The 20,964-nt window shown below is 39.5% G+C and overlaps 1 long non-coding RNA gene across 1 annotated transcript; it reads right to left on the bottom strand.

The window, feature by feature from the left end:
• Positions 1-2,036: 2,036 nt before the first annotated feature.
• LOC124027544 lies at positions 2,037-19,773 on the bottom strand. Its single transcript, XR_006837425.1, has 2 exons — positions 19,722-19,773; positions 2,037-3,272 (listed from the first exon to the last, which is right to left on the bottom strand). It is a non-coding gene; the product is annotated as an uncharacterized LOC124027544 (long non-coding RNA).
• Positions 19,774-20,964: the final 1,191 nt, after the last annotated feature.

The raw sequence follows: 20,964 nt of genomic DNA, 5'->3' as shown, positions 1-20,964 counted from the left end.
CATTCTACACTCTGTGTTCTACTACCCAGGTCTGGTGTTGGAGATCATTCCACACTCTGTGTTCTACTACCCAGGTCTGGTGTTGGAGATCATTCCACACTCTGTGGTTCTACTACCCAGGTCATTCTACACTCTGTGTTCTACTACCCAGGTCTGGTGTTGGAGATCATTCCACACTCTGTGTTCTATTACCCAGGTCATTCTACACTCTGTGTTCTACTACCCAGGTCATTCCACACTCTGTGCTCTACTACCCAGGTCATTCTACACTCTGTGTTCTACTACCCAGGTCTGGTGTTGGAGATCATTCTACACTCTGTGTTCTACTACCCAGGTCTGGTGTTGGAGATCATTCTACACTCTGTGTTCTACTACCCAGGTCATTCTACACTCTGTGTTCTACTACCCAGGTCTAGTGTTGGAGATCATTCTACACTCTGTGTTCTACTACCCAGGTCTGGTGTTGGAGATCATTCTACACTCTGTGTTCTACTACCCAGGTCTGGTGTTGGAGATCATTCTACACTCTGTGTTCTACTACCCAGGTCATTCTACACTCTGTGTTCTACTACCCAGGTCTAGTGTTGGAGATCATTCTACACTCTGTGTTCTACTACCCAGGTCTGGTGTTGGAGATCATTCTACACTCTGTGTTCTACTACCCAGGTCTGGTATTGGAGATCATTCCACACTCTGTTCTACTACCCAGTCATTCTACACTCTGTGTTCTACTACCAGGTCTGGTGTTGGAGATCATTCCACACTCTGTGTTCTACAGGTCATTCTACACTCTGTTTCTACTACCCAGGTCATTCTACACTCTGTGTTCTACTACCCAGGTCTAGTGTTGGAGATCATTCTACACTCTGTGTTCTACTACCCAGGTCTGGTGTTGGAGATCATTCCACACTCTGTGGTTCTACTACCCAGGTCATTCTACACTCTGTGTTCTACTACCCAGGTCTGGTGTTGGAGATCATTCCACACTCTGTGTTCTATTACCCAGGTCATTCTACACTCTGTTCTACTACCCAGGTCATTCCACACTCTGTGCTCTACTACCCAGGTCATTCTACACTCTGTGTTCTACTACCCAGGTCTGGTGTTGGAGATCATTCTACACTCTGTGTTCTACTACCCAGGTCTGGTGTTGGAATCATTCTACACTCTGTGTTCTACTACCCAGGTCATTCTACACTCTGTGTTCTACTACCCAGGTCTAGTGTTGGAGATCATTCTACTCTGTGTTCTACTACCCAGGTCTGGTGTTGGAGATCATTCTACACTCTGTGTTCTACTACCCAGGTCTGGTGTTGAAAATCATTCTTCCCAGGTCATTCTACACTCTGTGTTCTACTACCCAGGTCTAGTGTTGGAGATCATTCTACACTCTGTGTTCTACTACCCAGGTCTGGTGTTGGAGATCATTCTACACTCTGTGTTCTACTACCCAGGTCTGGTATTGGAGATCATTCCACACTCTGTGGTTCTACTACCCAGGTCATTCTACACTCTGTGTTCTACTACCCAGGTCTGGTGTTGGAGATCATTCCACACTCTGTGTTCTACTACCCAGGTCATTCTACACTCTGTATTCTACTACCCAGGTCATTCTACACTCTGTGTTCTACTACCCAGGTCTGGTTTGGAGATCATTCTATGTTCTCTGGTGTAAAATCAGTTCACTCGAGGCAGTAAAAGTCATTCCACATACATCACAGCCGCTGGTTCTCTCTCTGTGCGATTCTTGGTGAGATTATAAAGACCGTGATGTTGAAAAACTCTTCCCAAAGTCAGGGCAGCAGTGAGGTTTATTTCCTGTGTATACTCGCTGGTGTAAAACCAAATGTTCACCCCTTTGTTAATATGTATTGGCAATACTTCACTTAATGGTGAGGCATGGAATAATAAAACATGTTGTCAGGCTGAATGTTTGAAATATGAGGTGATTTGAGTCATGCTTCTTCAGTAGTGGAATAAAGACAATTAGCACTTGAATGTTGTCAAGAAATACTGGAGTGATGTCAGATTGTTAATAAAAATTGATTATAGACCAATTTATTGTACTGCTTTCTTGTGTGTTTATACACAAACATCTGCAACAATGATCAATTACATGTATTTTTTTAAACAAGCAGCTTTTTCAACTTGTAGAAAACCGCTAGCTACATTTTGAATCTTGAAGTGCTGCTACAATGTTAAGACATTCTACATTGTAACATCATTCAAATACTCCTACTACAATGTTAAAACATTCTACATTGTGACATCATTAAAACACTCCTACTACAATTGATATCATGAAACACCTCCTTCATGTATTTTCTGATGTTTAATCAGAGATCTTTTATCAGAGTATCTCTTGTCACATTGATCACAGATATAAGGTTTCTCTCCTGTGTGTGTTCTCTGGTGTGCAGTCAGATGGCTTGATATAGTAAAACACTTCCCACATTGATCACAGCTATAAGGTTTCTCTCCTGTGTGTGTTCTCTGGTGTGAAGTCAGAGAGCTTGATATAGTAAAACACTTCCCACATTGATCACAGCTATAAGGTTTCTCTCCTGTGTGTATTCTCTGGTGTGAAGTCAGAGAGCTCAATATAGTAAAACACTTCCCACATTGATCACAGCTATAAGGTTTCTCTCCTGTGTGTGTTCTCTGGTGTGAAGTCAGAGAGCTCAATATAGTAAAACACTTCCCACATTGATCACAGCTATAAGGTTTCTCTCCTGTGTGTATTCTCTGGTGTCTTGTCAGATTGCTTGATGCAGCAAAACTCATCCCACATTGATCACAGCTATAAGGTTTCTTTCCTGTGTGTGTTCTCTGGTGTGAAGTCAGATTGCTTGATGCAGCAAAACTCATCCCACATTGATCACAGCTATAAGGTTTCTCTCCTGTGTGTGTTCTCTGGTGTGAAGTCAGATGGCTTGATATAGTAAAACACTTCCCACATTGATCACAGCTATAAGGTTTCTCTCCTGTGTGTGTTCTCTGGTGTGAAGTCAGATGGCTTGATATAGTGAAACTCCTCCCACATTGATCACAGCTATAAGGTTTCTCTCCTGTGTGTGTTCTCTGGTGTATTTTAAGTTCTGATAAAGATTTGCAACGCTTCCCACAGTGAGAGCAGCAGTGAGGATTCTTCCCTGTGGGTCTCTGCTGGTGTTTCTTGAAGAGTTCTGATGTGGAGAGACTCTTCTCTGCCTCTTCAGCATCATGATGTTGTTGAGGCTCCCCAGAGGATCCACAATAGTCACGTCTCTCTCCTGTGTGAACGACAAAGTCAGTAATTTGTCATTGTCGTGAATGTTTCAATGTTTTTACAAACTTTGACAATTTTCTTCTACCATTAATAAGACAGTCAAGTGAACAACAGTCAGTACTTGTCTTCATTTTTCACACAGTCAATTATTTTATTCTTCCAATAAATTATTACAGTTGCTGAAACATTAGGCAGTGATCCAGACGACTTTAGGTCACCAATATTATGATGGTTATTATAATATAGAGGGAGGGGACTGTATTATTATATAGAGGGGACTGTATTATTATATAGAGGGAGAGAGGGGACTGTATTATTATATAGAGGGGACTGTATTATCATATAGAGGGGACTGTATTATTATATAGAGGGAGAGAGGGGACTGTATTATTATATAGAGGGAGAGAGGGGACTGTATTATTATATAGAGGGGACTGTATTATTATATAGAGGAGAGGGACTGTATTATTATATAGAGGTATTATTATATAGAGGAGAGGGGACTGTATTATTATATAGAGGGAGAGAGGGGACTGTATTATTATAGAGAGGGACTGTATTATTATATAGAGGGGACTGTATTATTATATAGAGGGAGAGAGGGGACTGTATTATTATATAGAGGGGACTGTATTATTATATAGAGGGGACTGTATTATTATATAGAGGGAGAGAGGGACTGTATTATTATATAGAGGGACTGTATTATTATATAGAGGGGACTGTATTATTATATAGAGGAGAGAGGGGACTGTATTATTATATAGAGGAGACCGTATTATTATATAGAGGGGACTGTATTATTATAGAGAGGAGAGAGGGACTGTATTATTATATAGAGGGAGAGAGGGGACTGTATTATTATATAGAGGGGACTGTATTATCATATAGAGGGACTGTATTATTATATAGAGGGGACTGTATTATTATATAGAGGGAGAGAGGGGACTGTATTATTATAAGGGGACTGTATTATTATATAGAGGGAGAGGGGACTGTATTATTATATAGAGGGGACTGTATTATTATATAGAGGGATAGAGGGGACTGTATTATTATAGAGGGACTGTATTATTATATAGAGGGGACTGTATTATTATATAGAGGGAGAGAGGGGACTGTATTATTATATAGAGGGGACTGTATTATTATATAGAGGGGACTGTATTATTATATAGAGGACTGTATTATTATATAGAGGGACTGTATTATTATATAGAGGGAGAGAGGGGACTGTATTATTATATAGAGGAGAGAGGGACTGTATTATTATATAGAGGGGACTGTATTATTATATAGAGGGACTGTATTATTATATAGAGGGGACTGTATTATTATATAGAGGGGACTGTATTATTATATAGAGGGAGAGAGGGGACTGTATTATTATATAGAGGGAGAGAGGGGACTGTATTATTATATAGAGGGAGAGAGGGGACTGTATTATTATATAGAGGGGACTGTATTATTATATAGAGGGGACTGTATTATTATATAGAGGGGACTGTATTATTATATAGAGGGACTGTATTATTATATAGAGGGGACTGTATTATTATATAGAGGGGACTGTATTATTATATAGAGGGACTGTATTATTATATAGAGGGAGAGAGGGACTGTATTATTATATAGAGGGACTGTATTATTATATAGAGGGGACTGTATTATTATATAGAGGGGACTGTATTATTATATAGAGGGGACTGTATTATTATATAGAGGGGACTGTATTATTATATAGAGGGAGAGAGGGGACTGTATTATTATATAGAGGGGACTGTATTATTATATAGAGGGGACTGTATTATTATATAGAGGGAGAGGGGACTGTATTATTATATAGAGGGAGAGAGGGGACTGTATTATTATATAGAGGGGACTGTATTATCATATAGAGGGAGAGAGGGGACTGTATTATTATATAGAGGGGACTGTATTATTATATAGAGGAGAGGGGGACTGTATTATTATATAGAGGGAGAGAGGGGACTGTATTATTATATAGAGGGACTGTATTATTATATAGAGGAGAGAGGGGACTGTATTATTATATAGAGGGGACTGTATTATTATATAGAGGAGAGAGGGACTGTATTATTATATAGAGGGAGAGGGGACTGTATTATTATAGAGAGGGGACTGTATTATTATATAGAGGGGACTGTATTATTATATAGAGGGAGAGAGGGACTGTATTATTATATAGAGGGACTGTATTATTATATAGAGGGGACTGTATTATTATATAGAGGGAGAGAGGGGACTGTATTATTATATAGAGGAGACCGTATTATTATATAGAGGGGACTGTATTATTATATAGAGGGAGAGGGGGACTGTATTATTATATAGAGGAGAGAGGGGTCAGTATTATTATATAGAGGGGACTGTATTATTATATAGAGGGGACTGTATTATTATATAGAGGGGACTGTATTATTATATAGAGGGAGAGAGGGGACTGTATTATTATATAGAGGGGACTGTATTATTATATAGAGGGAGAGAGGGGACTGTATTATTATATAGAGGGGACTGTATTATTATATAGAGGGATAGAGGGGACTGTATTATTATATAGAGGAGACCGTATTATTATATAGAGGGGACTGTATTATTATATAGAGGAGAGAGGGGACTGTATTATTATATAGAGGGGACTGTATTATTATATAGAGGGAGACTGTATTATTATATAGAGGGACTGTATTATTATATAGAGGGGACTGTATTATTATATAGAGGGGACTGTATTATTATATAGAGGGACTGTATTATTATATAGGGGAGAGAGGGACTGTATTATTATATAGAGGGACTGTATTATTATATAGAGGGAGAGAGGGGACTGTATTATTATATAGAGGGAGAGAGGGGACTGTATTATTATATAGAGGGAGAGAGGGACTGTATTATTATATAGAGGGGACTGTATTATTATATAGAGGGGACTGTATTATTATATAGAGGGGACTGTATTATTATATAGAGGGACTGTATTATTATATAGAGGGGACTGTATTATTATATAGAGGGGACTGTATTATTATATAGAGGGGACTGTATTATTATATAGAGGGACTGTATTATTATATAGAGGGAGAGAGGGGCTGTATTATTATATAGAGGGAGAGAGGGGACTGTATTATTATATAGAGGGAGAGAGGGGACTGTATTATTATATAGAGGGGACTGTATTATTATATAGAGGGGACTGTATTATTATATAGAGGGACTGTATTATTATATAGAGGGGACTGATTATTATATAGAGGAGAGAGGGGACTGTATTATTATATAGAGGGACTGTATTATTATATAGAGGGACTGTATTATTATATAGAGGGGACTGTATTATTATATAGAGGGTATTATTATATAGAGGGACTGTATTATTATATAGAGGGAGGGGCTGTATTATTATATAGAGGGGACTGTATTATTATATAGAGGGACTGTATTATTATATAGAGGGGACTGTATTATTATATAGAGGGGACTGTATTATTATATAGAGGGAGAGAGGGGACTGTATTATTATATAGAGGGGAGAGGGGACTGTATTATTATATAGAGGGGACTGTATTATCATATAGAGGGAGAGAGGGGACTGTATTATCATATAGAGGGAGAGGGGACTGTATTATTATATAGAGGGACTGTATTATTATATAGAGGGGACTGTATTATTATATAGAGGGGACTGTATTATTATATAGAGGGAGAGGGGACTGTATTATTATATAGAGGGGACTGTATTATTATATAGAGGGACTGTATTATTATATAGAGGGGACTGTATTATTATATAGAGGGGACTGTATTATTATATAGAGGACTGTATTATTATATAGAGGGGACTGTATTATTATATAGAGGGAGAGAGGGGCTGTATTATTATATAGAGGGACTGTATTATTATATAGAGGGGACTGTATTATTATATAGGGGACTGTATTATTATATAGAGGAGAGAGGGGACTGTATTATTATATAGAGGGGAGAGGGACTGTATTATTATATAGAGGGACTGTATTATCATATAGAGGGAGACTGTATTATTATATAGAGGGGACTGTATTATTATATAGAGGGGACTGTATTATTATATAGAGGGGACTGTATTATTATATAGAGGGGACTGTATTATTATATAGAGGGGACTGTATTATTATATAGAGGGGACTGTATTATTATATAGAGGGGACTGTATTATTATATAGAGGAGAGAGGGGGCTGTATTATTATATAGAGGGACTGTATTATTATATAGAGGGGACTGTATTATTATATAGAGGGGACTGTATTATTATATAGAGGGACTGTATTATTATATAGAGGGGACTGTATTATTATATAGAGGGAGAGAGGGACTGTATTATTATATAGAGGGAGAGATGGGACTGTATTATTATATAGAGGGACTGTATTATCATATAGAGGGAGAGGGGACTGTATTATTATATAGAGGGGACTGTATTATTATATAGAGGGAGAGAGGGGACTGTATTATTATATAGAGGGGAGAGGGGACTGTATTATTATATAGAGGGAGAGAGGGGACTGTATTATTATATAGAGGGACTGTATTATTATATAGAGGGGACTGTATTATTATATAGAGGGAGAGAGGGGACTGTATTATTATATAGAGGGGGAGAGGGGACTGTATTATTATTTAGAGGAGACTGTATTATTATATAGAGGAGACTGTATTATTATATAGAGGGAGAGAGGGGACTGTATTATTATATAGAGGGAGAGAGGGGACTATTATTATATAGAGGGAGAGAGGGGACTGTATTATTATAGAGAGGGGACTGTATTATTATAGAGAGGGACTGTATTATTATAGAGGGACTGTATTATTATAGAGGGGACTGTATTATTATATAGAGGGGACTGTATTATTATATAGAGGGGACTGTATTATTATATAGAGGAGAGAGGGGACTGTATCATTATATAGAGGAGACTGTATTATTATATAGAGGGAGAGGGGACTGTATTATTATATAGAGGGAGAGAGGGTCAGTATTATTATATAGAGGGGACTGTATTATTATATAGAGGGAGAGAGGGTCAGTATTATTATATAGAGGGGACTGTATTATTATATAGAGGGAGGGACTGTATTATTATATAGAGGGAGAGAGGGACTGTATTATTATATAGAGGGAGAGAGGGGTCAGTATTATTATATAGAGGGACTGTATTATTATATAGAGGGAGAGAGGGGACTGTATTATTATATAGAGGGGACTGTATTATTATATAGAGGGAGAGAGGGGTCAGTATTATTATATAGAGGGACTGTATTATTATATAGAGGGACTGTATTATCATATAGAGGGAGAGAGGGGACTGTATTATTATATAGAGGGGACTGTATTATTATATAGAGGGGACTGTATTATTATATAGAGGGGACTGTATTATTATATAGAGGGACTGTATTATTATATAGAGGGGACTGTATTATTATATAGAGGGGACTGTATTATTATATAGAGGAGAGAGGGGGCTGTATTATTATATAGAGGGGACTGTATTATTATATAGAGGGACTGTATTATTATATAGAGGGGACTGTATTATTATATAGAGGGAGAGAGGGGACTGTATTATTATATAGAGGGAGAGATGGGACTGTATTATTATATAGAGGGACTGTATTATCATATAGAGGGAGAGAGGGGACTGTATTATTATATAGAGGGGACTGTATTATTATATAGAGGAGAGGGGGACTGTATTATTATATAGAGGGAGAGAGGGGACTGTATTATTATATAGAGGGAGAGAGGGGACTGTATTATTATATAGAGGGGACTGTATTATTATATAGAGGGGACTGTATTATTATATAGAGGGAGAGAGGGGACTGTATTATTATATAGAGGGAGAGAGGGGACTGTATTATTATATAGAGGGGGAGAGGGGACTGTATTATTATATAGAGGAGACTGTATTATTATATAGAGGGAGAGAGGGGACTGTATTATTATATAGAGGGAGAGAGGGGACTATTATTATATAGAGGGAGAGAGGGGACTGTATTATTATAGAGAGGGGACTGTATTATTATAGAGAGGGGACTGTATTATTATAGAGAGGGGACTGTATTATTATATAGAGGGGACTGTATTATTATATAGAGGGGACTGTATTATTATATAGAGGGAGAGAGGGGACTGTATCATTATATAGAGGAGACCGTATTATTATATAGAGGGAGAGAGGGGACTGTATTATTATATAGAGGGAGAGAGGGGTCAGTATTATTATATAGAGGGACTGTATTATTATATAGAGGGAGAGGGGGTCAGTATTATTATATAGAGGGACTGTATTATTATATAGAGGGAGAGAGGGGACTGTATTATTATATAGAGGGAGAGAGGGACTGTATTATTATATAGAGGAGAGAGGGGTCAGTATTATTATATAGAGGGGACTGTATTATTATATAGAGGGAGAGAGGGACTGTATTATTATATAGAGGGAGAGAGGGACTGTATTATTATATAGAGGGAGAGAGGGGTCAGTATTATTATATAGAGGGACTGTATTATTATATAGAGGGGACTGTATTATTATATAGAGGGACTGTATTATTATAGAGGGGACTGTATTATTATATAGAGGGGACTGTATTATTATATAGAGGGGACTGTATTATTATATAGAGGGAGAGAGGGACTGTATTATTATATAGAGGGAGAGAGGGGACTGTATTATTATATAGAGGGGACTGTATTATCATATAGAGGAGAGAGGGGACTGTATTATTATATAGAGGGGACTGTATTATTATATAGAGGGAGAGAGGGGGCTGTATTATTATATAGAGGGGACTGTATTATTATATAGAGGGAGAGAGTATATTATTATATAGAGGGGACTGTATTATTATATAGAGGGAGAGAGGGAACTGTATTATTATATAGAGGAGAGAGGGGACTGTATTATTATATAGAGGGGACTGTATTATTATATAGAGGGAGAGAGGGACTGTATTATTATATAGAGGGGACTGTATTATTATATAGAGGGAGAGAGGGGACTGTATTATTATATAGAGGGAGAGGGGACTGTATTATTATATAGAGGGACTGTATTATTATATAGAGGAGAGAGGGGACTGTATTATTATATAGAGGGAGAGAGGGGACTGTATTATTATATAGAGGGGACTGTATTATTATATAGAGGAGAGAGGGGACTGTATTATTATATAGAGGGGACTGTATTATTATATAGAGGGGAGAGGGACTGTATTATTATATAGAGGGGACTGTATTATTATATAGAGGGGACTGTATTATCATATAGAGGGAGAGAGGGGACTGTATTATTATATAGAGGGGACTGTATTATTATATAGAGGGGACTGTATTATCATATAGAGGGAGAGAGGGGACTGTATTATTATATAGAGGGGACTGTATTATTATATAGAGGGGACTGTATTATTATATAGAGGGGACTGTATTATTATATAGAGGGGACTGTATTATTATATAGAGGGGACTGTATTATTATATAGAGGGAGAGAGGGGACTGTATTGTTATATAGAGGGAGAGAGGGGACTGTATTGTTATATAGAGGGAGAGAGGGGTCAGTATTATTATATAGAGGGAGAGAGGGGCCAGGATTATTATATAGAGGAGACTGTATTATTATATAGAGGGGACTGTATTATTATATAGAGGGGACTGTATTATTATATAGAGGGAGAGAGGGGACTGTATTATTATATAGAGGGAGAGAGGGGACTGTATTATTATATAGAGGGGACTGTATTATTATATAGAGGGGACTGTATTATTATATAGAGGGGACTGTATTATTATATAGAGGGAGAGAGGGGACTGTATTATTATATAGAGGGGACTGTATTATTATATAGAGGGAGAGAGGGGACTGTATTATTATATAGAGGGAGAGAGGGGACTGTATTATTATATATAGAGAGAGAGGGGACTGTATTATAATATAGAGGGAGAGGGGACTGTATTATTATATAGAGGGGACTGTATTATTATATAGAGGGAGAGAGGGGACTGTATTATTATATAGAGGAGACTGTATTATTATATAGAGGGAGAGAGGGGACTGTATTATTATATAGAGGGAGAGAGGGGACTGTATTATTATATAGAGGGAGAGAGGGGACTGTATTATTATAGAGAGGGGACTGTATTATTATAGAGAGGGGACTGTATTATTATAGAGAGGGGACTGTATTATTATATAGAGGGAGAGAGGGGGCTGTATTATTATATAGAGGGGACTGTATTATTATATAGAGGGAGAGAGGGGACTGTATTATTATATAGAGGGGACTGTATTATTATATAGAGGGAGAGAGGGAACTGTATCATTATATAGAGGGAGAGAGGGGACTGTATTATTATAGAGAGGGGACTGTATTATTATATAGAGGGGACTGTATTATTATATAGAGGGAGAGAGGGGACTGTATTATTATATAGAGGGAGAGAGGAGACTGTATTATTATATAGAGGGAGAGAGGGGACTGTATTATTATATAATGGGGACTGTATTATTATATAGAGGGAGAGAGGGGACTGTATTATTATATAGAGGGGACTGTATTATTATATAGAGGGGACTGTATTATCATATAGAGGGAGAGAGGGGACTGTATTATCATATAGAGGGAGAGAGGGGACTGTATTATTATATAGAGGGAGAGAGGGGACTGTATTATTATATAGAGGGAGAGAGGGGACTGTATTATTATAGAGAGGGGACTGTATTATTATAGAGAGGGGACTGTATTATTATAGAGAGGGGACTGTATTATTATATAGAGGGGACTGTATTATTATATAGAGGGAGAGAGGGGGCTGTATTATTATATAGAGGGGACTGTATTATTATATAGAGGGAGAGAGGGGACTGTATTATTATATAGAGGGGACTGTATTATTATATAGAGGGAGAGAGGGAACTGTATTATTATATAGAGGGAGAGAGGGGACTGTATTATTATATAGAGGGGACTGTATTATTATATAGAGGGAGAGAGGGGACTGTATTATTATATAGAGGGGACTGTATTAATATATAGAGGGAGAGAGGGGACTGTATTATTATATAGAGGGAGAGAGGGGACTGTATTATTATATAGAGGGAGAGAGGAGACTGTATTATTATATAGAGGGAGAGAGGGGACTGTATTATTATATAGAGGGGACTGTATTATTATATAGAGGGAGAGAGGGGACTGTATTATTATATAGAGGGGACTGTATTATTATATAGAGGGGACTGTATTATCATATAGAGGGAGAGAGGGGACTGTATTATCATATAGAGGGAGAGAGGGGACTGTATTATTATATAGAGGGAGAGGGGACTGTATTATTATATAGAGGGAGAGAGGGGACTGTATTATTATAGAGAGGGACTGTATTATTATATAGAGGGGACTGTATTATTATATAGAGGGGACTGTATTATTATATAGAGGGAGAGAGGGGGCTGTATTATTATATAGAGGGGACTGTATTATTATATAGAGGGAGAGAGGGGACTGTATTATTATATAGAGGGGACTGTATTATTATAGAGAGGGGACTGTATTATTATATAGAGGGGACTGTATTATTATATAGAGGGGGGACTGTATTATTATATAGAGGGAGAGAGGGGACTGTATTATTATATAGAGGGAGAGAGGGGACTGTATTATTATATAGAGGGGACTGTATTATTATATAGAGGGAGAGAGGGGACTGTATTATTATATAGAGGGGACTGTATTATTATATAGAGGGGACTGTATTATTATATAGAGGGGACTGTATTATCATATAGAGGGAGAGAGGGGACTGTATTATTATATAGAGGGGACTGTATTATTATATAGAGGGGACTGTATTATTATATAGAGGGGACTGTATTGTTATATAGAGGGAGAGAGGGGTCAGTATTATTATATAGAGGCAGAGAGGGGCCAGTATTATTATATAGAGGAGACTGTATTATTATATAGAGGGGACTGTATTATTATATAGAGGGGACTGTATTATTATATAGAGGGGACTGTATTATTATATAGAGGGAGAGAGGGGACTGTATTATTATATAGAGGGAGAGAGGGGACTGTATTATTATATAGAGGGGACTGTATTATTATATAGAGGGGACTGTATTATTATATAGAGGGAGAGAGGGGACTGTATTATTATATAGAGGGGACTGTATTATTATATAGAGGGGACTGTATTGTTATATAGAGGGAGAGAGGGGTCAGTATTATTATATAGAGGGAGAGAGGGGCCATTATTATAATATAGAGGAGACTGTATTATTATATAGAGGGGACTGTATTATTATATAGAGGGGACTGTATTATTATATAGAGGGAGAGAGGGGACTGTATTATTATATAGAGGGAGAGAGGGGACTGTATTATTATATAGAGGGGACTGTATTATTATATAGAGGGACTGTATTATTATATAGAGGGGACTGTATTATTATATAGAGGAGAGGGGACTGTATTATTATATAGAGGGGACTGTATTATTATATAGAGGGAGAGAGGGGACTGTATTATTATATAGAGGGAGAGAGGGGACTGTATTATTATATAGAGGGGACTGTATTATTATATAGAGGGGACTGTATTATTATATAGAGGGGACTGTATTATTATATAGAGGGAGAGAGGGGACTGTATTATTATATAGAGGGGACTGTATTATTATATAGAGGGAGAGAGGGGACTGTATTATTATATATAGAGAGAGAGGGGACTGTATTATTATATAGAGGGAGAGAGGGGACTGTATTATTATATAGAGGGGACTGTATTATTATATAGAGGGATAGAGGGGACTGTATTATTATATAGAGGGAGAGAGGGGACTGTATTATTATATAGAGGGAGAGAGGGGATTATTATTACTGAATAATTTTGCACGCCAAATTTTTCAGTTTTTGATTTGTTAAAAAAGTTTGAAATATCCAATAAATGTCGTTCCACTTCATGATTGTGTCCCACTTGTTGTTGATTCTTCACAAAAAAATACAGTTTTATATCTTTATGTTTGACGCCTGAAATGTGGCAAAAGGTCGCAAAGTTCAAGGGGGGCGAATACTTTCGCAAGGCACTGTATATATAAATGCTGATGATTATATATATATATATAAATGCTGATCTCGTCTCATCCTCCAAGCTTCAGAGATCATCTGATCTCGTCTCCTCCTCCAAGCTTCAGAGATCAATTGATCTTGTCTCATCCTCCAAGCTTCAGAGATCAACCGATCCGTCTCATCCTCTCAAGCTTCAGAGATCAACCGATCTCGTCTCATCCTCCAAGCTTCAGAGATCAACCGATCTCGTCTCATCCTCCAAGCTTCAGAGATCAACTGCACATACTTCTTTCCTAAATAGACATTCACCATTTTCTTCATCTCTAAATCCAGAATACTTCTTGATTTCTTTACAAACATTTTATCAAACATTATAGCTCTCAAATCATTATATAAAAAGTACAATAAATGTCCAAATGCAGTTGATTCTCTAACTTCTCTGAAATCACAGACCGTACATAGTCTCCCTTATTCGTCTATGCCATCGAACCGTCCTACTTCTATTACCAGAGGCAGCATCCCGGGTTCTCAACTGGTCACACAAGCACCTTTGGTTTCTGGTGACAAGGTTCTGGAACGTGGCGGAGTTCTGAGTGACCATGTGACCAATAGAATTTCATCACTAACTGTTACTCCAAGAGTTCTGTCATTCTTGACGAGGTCACTAGGTTTTGGGTTAAGGTTGCTACAATAGCTTTCTCTATGAATTTGCGAGAGTGGTTACATTTCTCCAGCCACCACAACCCTCAGTTGTTTACCAAAACATGTGACAGGGCGGCCATTTTGTTTCTGTTCGAAGCCCCTTTAAAAAAAGCCACATCAATCAAACAAATCTGCAGTTGAAAGAGTAAAGCTGTCAACCTGCCACTGTGGGCCATGGATTTACACTGAGACTGTGGTAGTCTACTGTCAAATGTATAACCAAACACAAACCATTGATTTACACTGAGACTGTGGTAGTCTACTGTCAAATATATAACCAAACACAAACCATGGATTTACACTGAGACTGTGGTAGTCTACTGTCAAATATATAACCAAACACAAACCATTGATTTACACTGAGACTGTGGTAGTCTACTGTCAAATATATAACCAAACACAAACCATTGATTTACACTGAGACTGTGGTAGTCTACTGTAAAATATATAACCAAACACAAACCATGGATTTACACTGAGACTGTGGTAGTCTACTGTCAAATATATAACCAAACACAAACCATTGATTTACACAGAGTCTAATTTTGATTTAAAAGTTTAACAGTAAGTACATTAGTTAAGTGCATAGAAAAAAACATTTACTGTAAAAAAACTACAGATGACAACATTGGGGAGAGGAGGGAGGAGGGGGGGTACTTTACCATGGAATTGCCCGTTCGTAACAACTAGTCCTTTAAGTAGTTACATTGGGGAGAGGAGGGGGGGTTACTTTACCATGGAATTGCCTGTTCATAACAACTAGTCCTTTAAGTAGTGACATTGGGGAGAGGAGGGGGGTACTTTACCATGGAATTGCCCGTTTAACAACTAGTCCTTTAAGTAGTTACATTGGGGAGAGGAGGGGGTTACTTTACCATGGAATTGCCTGTTCATAACAACTAGTCCTTTAAGTAATTACATTGGGGAGAGGAGGGAGGAGGGGGGTACTTTACCATGGAATTGCCCGTTCGTAACAACTAGTCCTTTAAGTAGTTACATTGGGGAGAGGAGGGGGGGTTACTTTACCATGGAATTGCCTGTTCATAACAACTAGTCCTTTAAGTAGTGACATTGGGGAGAGGAGGGGGGGTACTTTACCATGGAATTGCCCGTTCGTAACAACTAGTCCTTTAAGTAGTTACATTGGGGAGAGGAGGGGGGTTACTTTACCATGGAATTGCCTGTTCATAACAACTAGTCCTTTAAGTAATTACATTGGGGAGAGGAGGGAGGAGGGGGGTACTTTACCATGGAATTGCCCGTTCGTAACAACTAGTCCTTTAAGTAGTTACATTGGGGAGAGGAGGGGGGGGGGGGGGTACTTTACCATGGAATTGCCCGTTCGTAACAACTAGTCCTTTAAGTAGTTACATTGGGGAGGAGGGGGTACTTTACCATGGAATTGCCCGTTCATAACAACTAGTCCTTTAAGTAGTTACATTGGGGAGGAGGGGGGTACTTTACCATGGAATTGCCTGTTCATAACAACTAGTCCTTTAAGTAGTTACATTGGGGAGGAGGGGGGGTACTTTACCATGGAATTGCCTGTTCATTACAACTAGTCCTTTAAGTAGTTACATTGGGGAGGAGGGGGTACTTTACCATGGAATTGCCTGTTCATAACAACTAGTCCTTTAAGTAGTTACATTGGGGAGAGGAGGGAGGAGGGGGGTACTTTACCATGGAATTGCCCGTTCGTAGCAACTAGTCCTTTAAGTAGTTACATTGGGGAGAGGAGGGAGGGGGTGGTACTTTACCATGGAATTGCCCGTTCGTAACAACTAGTCCTTTAAGTAGTTACATTGGGGAGAGGAGGGGGGGTACTTTACCATGGAATTGCCTGTTCGTAACAACTAGTCCTTTAAGTAGTTACATTGGGGAGAGGAGGGAGGAGGGGGGGTACTTTACCATGGAATTGCCTGTTCATAACAACTAGTCCTTTAAGTAGTTACATTGGGGAGAGGGGGGTACTTTACCATGGAATTGCCTGTTCGTAACAACTAGTCCTTTAAGTAGTTACATTGGGGAGAGGAGGGAGGAGGGGGGGTACTTTACCATGGAATTGCCCGTTCGTAACAACTAGTCCTTTAAGTAGTTACATTGGGGAGGAGGGGGGGGGTACTTTAAGTTTTATTCTTCAAGTATATAAATATAAATATAAATAAAATAACAACTACAGATCACCCCCTTAAAACCCCCCACATCAGTTCAACAACTACAGATCACCCCTTAAAACCCCCCACATCAGTTCAACAACTACAGATCACCCCTTAAAACCCCCACATCAGTTCAACAACTACAGATCACCCCTTTAACCCCCCCACATCAGTTCAACAACTACAGATTACCCCTTTAACGCCCCCACATCAGTTCAACAACTACAGATCACCCCTTTAAACCCCCCACATCAGTTCAAAAACTACAGATCACCCCTTTACCCCCCACATCAGTTCAACAACTACAGATCACCCCTTTAACCCCCCTACATCAGTTCAACAACTACAGATCACCCCTTTAACCCCCCCACATCAGTTCAACAACTACAGATCACCCCTTTAACCCCCCACATCAGTTCAACAACTACAGATCACCCCTTTAACCCCCACATCAGTTCAACAACTACAGATCACCCCTTTAAACCCCCACATCAGTTCAACAACTACAGATCACCCCTTAAAACCCCCACATCAGTTCAACAACTACAGATCACCCCTTTAATCCCCCCACATCAGTTCAACAACTACAGATCACCCCTTTAACCCCCACATCAGTTCAACAACTACAGATCACCCTTTAACCCCCCACATCATTTCAACAACTACAGATCACCCCTTTACCCCCACATCAGTTCAACAACTACAGATCGCCCCTTTAAACCCCCCACATCAGTTCAACAACTACAGATCACCCCTTTAAACCCCCCACATCAGTTCAACAACTACAGATCACCCCTTTAACCCCCTACATCAGTTCAACAACTACAGATCACCCCTTTATCCCCCCTCACATCGGTTCAACAACTACAGATCACCCCTTTACCCCCCACATCAGTTCAACAACTACAGATCACCCCTTAAAACCCCCCACATCAGTTCAACAACTACAGATCACCCCTTTAAACCCCCACATCAGTTCAACAACTACAGATCACCCTTTAAACCCCCACATCAGTTCAACAACTACAGATCACCCCTTTACCCCCCGACATCAGTTCAACAACTACAGATCACCCCTTTAAACCCCCACATCAGTTCAACAACTACAGATCACCCTTTAAACCCCCCCACATCAGTTCAACAACTACAGATCACCCCTTTAAACCCCCACATCAGTTCAACAACTACAGATCACCCCTTTATCCCCCAAGTCAGTTCAACAACTACAGATCACCCCTTTACCCCCACATCAGTTCAACAACTACAGATCACCCCTTTACCCCCACATCAGTTCAACAACTACAGATCACCCCTTTAAACCCCCACATCAGTTCAACAACTACAGATCACCCCTTTAAACCCCCACATCAGTTCAACAACTACAGATGACCCCTTTACTCCCCCCACATCAGTTCAACAACTACAGATCACCCCTTTAAACCCCCACATCAGTTCAACAACTACAGATCACCCTTTAACCCCCCACATCAGTTCAACAACTACAGATCACCCCTTTAAACCCCCACATCAGTTCAACAACCACAGATCACCCCTTTAAACCCCCCCACATCAGTTCAACAACTACAGATCACCCCTTTACCCCCACATCAGTTCAACAACTACAGATCACCCCTTTACCCCCCCCCACATCAGTTCAACTACTACAGATCACCCCTTTAAACCCCCCACATCAGTTCAACAACTACAGATCACCCCTTTAAACCCCCCCCACATCAGTTCAACAACTACAGATCACCCCTTTAACCCCCCCACATCAGTTCAACAACTACAGATCACCCCTTTACCCCCACATCAGTTCAACTACAGATCACCCCTTTACCCCCCACATCAGTTCAACAACTACAGATCACCCCTTTAAACCCCCACATCAGTTCAACAACTACAGATCACCCCTTTAAACCCCCCACATCAGTTCAACAACTACAGATGACCCCTTTACCCCCCCCACATCAGTTCAACAACTACAGATCACCCTTTAAACCCCCCACATCAGTTCAACAACTACAGATCACCCCTTTAACCCCCCCACATCAGTTCAACAACTACAGATCACCCCTTTAAACCCCCCCACATCAGTTCAACAACCACAGATCACCCCTTTAAACCCCCCACATCAGTTCAACAACTACAGATCACCCCTTTACCCCCACATCAGTTCAACAACTACAGATCACCCCTTTACCCCCCACATCAGTTCAACTACTACAGATCACCCCTTTAAACCCCCACATCAGTTCAACAACTACAGATCACCCCTTTAAACCCCCCACATCAGTTCAACAACTACAGATCACCCTTTAACCCCCCCCACATCAGTTCAACAACTACAGATCACCCCTTTACCCCACATCAGTTCAACTACAGATCACCCCTTTACCCCCCCACATCAGTTCAACAACTACAGATCACCCCTTTTACTGGTGTGTTAATCTTTTACCTCCCGTCTCCTCGGTTTCCTCTTCCTCTTTCACTCTGAACGACTCTTCCTCTTCTTCTTTCACTGTAAAAGCCTCATCCTCCTCTTCTTTCACTGTAAAAGCTTCGTCCTCCTCTTCCTTCACTGTAAAAGCCTCATCCTCCTCTTCCTCTTCTACTGTAAAAGCCTCTTCCTCTTCCTCTTTCACTGTAACATCCTGCTCTTCCTCTACTTTTGTTACTGTGACATCCTCCTCTTCATTCTCCTCTTTCACAACAACATTCAGCCACAGACCCTCTTTCTCCGTCCAGCAGACCTCCTCCTCCTCTTCATCAGGAGGAGAGTAGCTTGGTGAACTCATGGTCGGGGGATGAGGGCTAACAGTTAGCTAACAAGGCTAATGCTAACTAAACCAGCCAGCTAACAGTTAGCTAACAAGGCTAATGCTAACTAAACCAGCCAGCTAACTAATAACAATAACAACGTAAATATGCAATGAAATTATATAATTAGCTATATTGACAGAAGTGTGCTCAAAACACAGTGGCTAATATACATTAAAACGTCTAAAGAGCTTTACTGGTTCGGTTATATTGTCTGGCAGTGCTACCGAGGTGGCCGACTGGATAACTTCTTCTTCTCAGTATAATAGAGCTCAGCAAAACAGACGTTTTAAGGGGCATACTGCCACCAGCTGGAGGATACGATCAAATCATGGTTGGCTTCATTCTGTACCATTTTTTGTCAAATTAAATAAACTAATAAATCCCTACTAATGTATAACATACAGCCCCTCCCCATGAACCCCCCCCCCCCCCCCCCCCCCCAACCAATTTCCCTCGATTATGCTTAGAAATGGTGACCAGATTCAGAGACTATGCTACAGGACTGCTTTGCTATCGCTGATTGGAATATGTTTAGAGACTCTGCTGATAAAATGACAGGGATACCACACACAGAGATATCCCAGACAACCCTGAGACTACCACACACAGAGCTACCACACACAGAGCTACCACACACAGATCTATCCCAGACAACCCTGAGACTACCACACACAGGGCTACCACACACAGAGCTACCACACACAGAGCTACCACACACAGAGCTATCCCAGACAACCCTGAGACTACCACACACAGAGCTATCCCAGACAACCCTGAGACTACCACACACAGATCTATCCAAGACAACCCTGAGGTTGTGTTGCTGCCTTGTTGTGTTGCTGCCTTGATATGTTGTGTTGCTGCCTTGCTATGTTGTG

Source organism: Oncorhynchus gorbuscha, unplaced genomic scaffold, assembly GCF_021184085.1.
Source record: "Oncorhynchus gorbuscha isolate QuinsamMale2020 ecotype Even-year unplaced genomic scaffold, OgorEven_v1.0 Un_scaffold_3349, whole genome shotgun sequence".
Taxonomy (NCBI): Eukaryota; Metazoa; Chordata; class Actinopteri; order Salmoniformes; family Salmonidae; genus Oncorhynchus; species Oncorhynchus gorbuscha.
This window is presented reverse-complemented; position numbering and strand designations above follow the sequence as displayed.